This window comes from Pinus tabuliformis, chromosome 5_2, assembly GCF_031772625.1.
Source record: "Pinus tabuliformis cultivar Carrire ecotype Pingquan chromosome 5_2, CPIR1, whole genome shotgun sequence".
NCBI classification, from domain to species: Eukaryota; Viridiplantae; Streptophyta; class Pinopsida; order Pinales; family Pinaceae; genus Pinus; species Pinus tabuliformis.
Genome location: NC_142306.1, coordinates 420,585,375 through 420,592,288, shown reverse-complemented (window position 1 = coordinate 420,592,288; position 6,914 = coordinate 420,585,375).

The following is a 6,914-nucleotide window of genomic DNA, read 5'->3' as shown; positions in this document are numbered from 1 at the left end:
GTGAAATGAAGCAAATTCTGAAATATCATTCCATATTATAGCATTTAGATTTTAGATACATTAAAGATTATGGAAAAACTTTTAAATAAAGATAACAACACAAGAGAAAATACTTGTGTGTACTTCCACTACACATGAATCCTATGAAATGCCTTGGCTTTATTCATTAATCTAGCTTGCTAATCCAAATAGTGATACAATAGCTTACAGTCTTTGATCAAGAAAGTCTATAGAAATGTCTATGAATCCACCCTACATACTTCAAATGGTGAAGTATTTATACAAAAACTATTACAAAATATCTCAAAACAAACTTGAGATTTATTTTAGGAAATACAAGTATCTTCTTGCAAGAAGATAGAGACAGCTATTGAACTGTTTCATGTTGTCCCTTTTTATTTGGTACTGCTGGATTTTATGGTTGAATTTGTAGCCCTTTATGCTGGCTTGTAGTTGTGGTCTTTCACACTGGAATCTTCTTCAATTTTGATCTTTCACCTGATACTCTTTGACTCTGATACTCTTTGACTATGCTGCCCTGTTTTCATCTATTTACCTGGCTGCTTTCATTTTTACTGTGCAGTAAATTTTTGTTGTAAATTAATCACAGTAAATCAGTCATTGTCTCCCACCATTCTGCATTAGGTAATTTTACATTCATCATCCTCCTATAGATCTCGTCAGCTTCAGTATACTTGGAAAAATTGGGCTTGGTGAGGAACAAGTGTTTTATCTCATGCTCAAGGAAAAACAAGTTCTCAAATGTGTTGTACAAAACTTTGCTTGTTGGCAGTGCCTTTATGGATGAAGTGCTTGCTTGTTCCTTAGCCAACTGTCTGAGTCTATTATCATAGTCCAATTGTGTCATGAGTTTGTCATTGATAACCAAAGGATTGGGCAGACCTTTCTCCCTCAAAATTTGGAATTTAGCCATGAACCTATCAATGGTTACCTGCATGTTGTGGCACTTTTCTTCTAAGTTAAGCATAAGGTTCCTTTTGGAAAGGACCTTCCTTATTTCCAAAATGGTCTCAGTTCTATCTTCTATATTGAGTTCTTGGAGCTCATACCTATTTTTTCTATTAAGGAAGTGGATGAATCTATTGGCATCCTCAGGCATGTCTCCTAACTCTTCTTTGACCTTTTGGATAACTTATGTAGCTATCTTTACTAACTCTGTCTTCTCAAAAATATCTTGAATTAATGGCCAAATATCCTTGACAGAGTAAATGATATTGGCCCACAACATTTCCATGGTTTTCCCAAGGGGTTTCTCTAGTGTTAAGTCTTCTTCTAAGACTTTGATTCTTTCACTCATTCTTTGGGCCTTTTGTGCTTCTTCCTTTTGCTTAAGCTGGGAAAGTTTGTAGTCAGTTTCCAAACTTGCCACTTTTTCTCTCAATCTATTCATTTTTGTAGCCTGGATAGACATCTCTTCCATGGCTTTAACCAATTCTGTTGCTTTCTCTCTTGATGCACCTATTGTTGTAGATTTTGTTGTGACTGGCAATGTTGTGGCAGGTGGAGCTGTAGGTGCCAATGAAGCTGCCAATGTAGAAGGGACTATTGTGGATATTGTAGGGATGACATCTTTAGAAGTTGTGGCCATGTCACTTTGCTTCAATTGAATTAAAGCATCCAACTCCTTTTCTATCTCCTTTAATTGATCATTCAGCTTTAGGACCAAGTCCATCAACTCCTCATTTCTGGTTTGGCCCTCTACGACTTCTAGAGTTTGAGGATGTTGCAACTGGGGTATTTTTAATTGCCTCTTAAGTGTAGCAATATCATCGTTTTTCTTCTTTATAAGCTACTCTGTAGCTTTTATATCCTTGGGATCATGTCCCAATTCAATCACTAAGTCCTCTAAGGACTTGATCCTTGTATCCTTGGCCTATGAAGAGGCCTTCTCTAACTGAAATTGTGCCGAGATGTTGTTTAAAAAGTTTTATAGCTAATGAGCATCTATGGCTTTACCTGTCAGGGTGGAATATATCATCTCTCCAGCCTGATTGTGCAGTTCAATCTAGTCTATGGGATGAATATCCCTTGCCAACACTTCAAAATCAACCTTTCTTAAATCAGATGTTGTCTTGGGCTACTGTGTTGTAAGTTTGATGAAAGACATCTGTAGCTTTCCCTCTTTAATTTCAAAGGCTGACATTACCCTTGTTTGATTTGTAGGAGTCAGTTTCAGGTACTGAGCATATTTTTGGGCCTTAAGCCTCTCATTTCTTGCTTTGATTTCCTTGTACCTGTCTTTTATGTCCTGGTCTTTATCAGCAGGCCTGCTGAAGGATGATACTTCCACACTAAGTTGCCTTTCCAACATCTGAGTCTGTGATGTGGAAGGCTCTTGCATGCCTTCAGATGGAGTAGTAGGCCTACTTCTTTCTGCTTCTATGTTGGTAACCTGTGCTGATTCCTCTGTGTATTCCTGTTCAGAGGCCGGATTGAGCCTTTGCCTCTTGCTTGTTTCCTGTTGTAAATTCGAGGTGTCCATTCCTGAAGTGGAAGCTCCCTCTCTATTTCTTTTTGGAAATTTATCCTCATTCTGAGGAGTCTGCATGATTGGAGGGGTGCTCATGGCTCTTTCTTGCTCTTCTGGTACCTTCGGAAAAGCGCTGTCATCAAGCTACTTTTCCAAATCAATTAGGGCATTTTCTACATCTACTGTGGTGCTGTCTCCATCTACTGGAGTACCTTCCACCCATTCTGTTTGAGTTGCATATGCCTCTATTTCTGGTATGGGGTGGTGGATGAAAGATCCTAGCTTGACCTTTTGCCTTTTCTTGGTAATGAATTCGAAAGGGTCATATCTCCATACAAAACTCCTTTGGAACTTCATTCTTTGTAGGATTTGGTCTGCCTCATTTCCTGCCTCTCTGGAATTGCATATGAAGGGACCTAATTGATCTTTGATTTTAAAATAGGCCTTCTTCTTGGCATTGACAAAGTTGACTTCATTTGCATTGATGATTTGTCTGTAATACTCTAAGGCAAACAACCTCATAGGGAGGTATCTTGGCAATTTATATGGTGCAAGAATGCAACCATATATTCTAATTTCTGTGTGGTTCTGATAAAGTTACCAGTCACCCACTTTGGTCTACTTGGAAATCTGGAGGACTCTTTTTATTTCTGGGCTTATCCTAGGTGGAGGATTCCCAATGAGCATAGTCATGATTGGATGCACAAAAGAGTCTATGAAGTCAAAGTATGTATAAGGTGATCTAAACTCATGGAAAAGTGGGGTCCAAAAGATTACAGATCTGGGCTGGCCCTTGGTGTCAAGCTTTTGGAGAGTGAAGGGAAACTTCTCTGATTGATAATAAAGAAATAGATGGTATAATACAGAGGAGTATTTGAACACCCTCTCATTTCCCATTCTTGTGAACTGCTCATGCATTCTATTAGCTATGAATGTGGCAAAGTCATATATGGTTGCAGGAGGCTACCTGGGGTATAGATGGACATGAAAGAAAGAATAATTCCATCAATGTACTCACTTGTGGTGTAACCCAAAACACATGATATCATGGCTACAATGTTTTGGCCCCATGGAGAGAAAATGGCTAATACATATGGAGGGGAGTCCTTGGGGATGTGTTTTTCCTCTCTAATGAAGGTTTGGAATAACTGAGCCAATTTTGCAGGGCTTAGCTTAGGATACTAGTCCAACAGGTCTCCAATTGAGAGTGGAGTTAGGTTTGGCCCTGGTTGGAGCTGGAGCATTTTGTTAATGGACTCAACTGTGATGGTGAATAGGACCTTCTGGTCGTGAGACATTATGGTTCTGTGGCTGGGGATGTAGCAAGCATAGCACATATGGACAATTTCTAAAAAGATGTGAACTTGGGGGAACTACTATTTGGGAAAATTTGACTCCCAAAGGCCAATCTCATCAGCATGGTTAAGGTATCTATCCCTACTTTGGCAATGCACTTTGAGTAGGGGCTCTAAGGCAGTAGTGTCTTTTATTTGGAAGTCCTTGTCAGCAAGGGGAAGGTGGTCCAGGTCTAGGTGTGGATTGGTAATGGGTCTAACATCCATGGCGATGGGGGCAACCATAATTCAGTTCTTGTGGATTTGAATTATGCTCTGGGGGTTTCAACAAAGGTTCTTGGGACTTTTAGAGGGTTTTAGGTAAATGGAAGTCTTGGAGATGGTTATGGCTCATAGTGTTAAAATTAAAGTAAATTTGATATTTTCTACTTAATTAACAGTGTTATGAGGGTGAATTTACTTCGAATTTGACAATGGAGTTGATATTCCACAGTTAAATACCTGGAATTGGGTGAAATTGACTATAAACAGTGGTTGATGGTGGCTTTAGAGGTTCGTACGATTCTAGTATGGACTGATGAATGATCTAGGTTGTCTGCAATGTTTATGGGGCAATGGAAGAGGTCTATGAGAAAATTTGCTATTTGCATAGGTCACAACGACTTTCTGAGTTCTCAATAGAAAATGAGCAAAAAGTGTGAAAAGAGGGGTAATTGGGCTTATATAGAAAAAAGTTAATTTTGGCGGGTTCAATAATTGATGAACAGTGGGCAGTTTTTCAGTTATACTGGAAGGTGGTTTAATGGGGTCATCACACCACTTTTGAGAGGGAAGTGGTTTTTGGGAGGGGTCGCCCGTTTCCATACATCATTTTACATGTAGCATCTGGGGTTAGGAGGAAAACCACTTTATCGAGTGAGTAAAGGACGGACATCGGGCATGGCCGATATGATTATGGGCCATTGGATGTGGGGAAGGGATGATCAATGGTAGTCGGGCGATGGAGTTGCACGAAAATTTACACAAAAAAATTTCAGGGGGCCCATGGGTCTAACCACTAGCGATATAGGATTAAATTAAAACTTATCTCATCGGGGGTGCTTTAATGTAGGATTAAGGACTGAGGGCGGGGTTTTAATATATTTTTTGGGATATGGGGTAGTCATATAGTTTATAAATAAACTAAGGGTTGGGATCACTTTATATAAAGGAGTTAAACATATATGGGCCAATGGGTTTTTCGAGAATTTTATATATTTAATTAAAAATTTAATATGAGGTGAAATGAGCGAAAGGGGTATTGTACTTAGGTATACAAAATATTATGCGCTTTCCATACACTTAGTACTTAGGATAAATGTATTTGGTGGGTTTTTTCATAAAATATGTTTATCATGGGGTTTTCCTAGGCAAAAAGAATTTAACCTTAGGAAAAGGGGTTTTGTGAGGGGGATGAATGAATTGCAAGGGAATTTAACACCTTTCCTTCTTAAGTCATCAAGTCGAGGGTCCGGTCCCACCAGAAGTCAGAGAAATTCTCTGAGCCTCTTTGACTTAAAGAACTATAGGTATTAATATTTTTATTATGAAAGGGAAATTAGTGAGTATTATAGGGGTTAAAATGAATGATGGGGGAATTAATCATTTTGAACTGGTGAACCATTGCTTTTGCCTTTGTTTGCTACTTATGCATTTTTGAAAATTGCATTTGAAACAATGACATAAGTGCTTTTGTATAATCACATGATATTTCTGTAACCTTTCTACTACTTACCCATTCACCTACCCTACCATGTTTTCTTCCTTTATCTATGTAAAATTTGAAACGGGAACTGATATTGTTACCCATTTCATAGAGATAGCAAAAAAGTGACCTGATTTTGAAAAGGGGTGATGCAGAACGAACATGTTTTTTTAGAGCATAGTTTTGGCACTTTAATTTTTTTTATGTACATTACGTTTTAGAATGGTAGTGATTTTCATGCTGATTTTAGAAAGTGAGTATTCTGCATCACCTCCTTTTTTAAAAGACCTGTTTTTTGGCTTTAAATTTTATAATGTATAAAATGTAAATAATTATTTTGTAAATTTGATCATTTTTGAAGTGGTCGTTTTCTTCACATTTTCTTGTTTTTTATTTTAATTTTAATTTTTTTTAGTGAGGTTTTTATTGTTTTGCATTTTTAAATTAGGAGGTTGATATTTAGAATTTTTGATATTCTACATATTTATACATCCTTAATTAATTTTTCAATCCACATGAAATAATTGTTTCTAAAAAACAATATTTTTTAACAATGGACATAAAAATAACCATTTTTAACATAAATATAACTAAAAAACTACACGTTTTGATAATTTTTTGCTAGAATTGACATGTCAAAATCACAATTTTTATACCATAATTTTAACTAAAAATGATTAAATAATAACTTTTTATATGAATTTCATGTCAAAAAAATAATAATAATCACTTTTTTTTCTCAAAAAATAATGATTAACTTAAAAATCAATGTGAAAATCACATATTACAAATATTGAACGTATAACAACCCTAAATGAGTGTTTATTCTTCTCATAAAATGTCAAAGTCAAAACATTTCAAAGCTTGATTTACAAGTATAACTTAAATTTAATCAACAATGTCATGTAATCCGAACTCTTCGTCCTCTAGGGTTTCATCATTGTCTTCTTCCACAATATTTTCTGCTTCCTTTTGCTCATTTTCCTCTTCTAATGGATCTTTGATGTCTGCGAATCTCCCAATGTATGTCTTTCCAAACATTCCATGTAATGGTGGTTGGCGTTCCTTTGCCTTTTTTGCCATACGTGATTGACTAAAGTCCCCTTTATTCAACCCAATTTCTTGCATTGCATCTAGAAGAAATTGAAATGCATTAATTCTTTGTTGAATGAAAGGCTGAAATGTTTAGAAATTTTCTTGAATAACTATTTCAAATACCATTTAAGAAAATATGGTAATGCAAGCACATACTCAACGCCCATGTCACTTTTATAAAATAGAATGTATTTATCATTCTACTAAACATTCATTTTTATCAAAATTCAATATTTTCACAAACATGAAATCACTTTAAAACATTTTATACCAATTTTCAAAATTAATA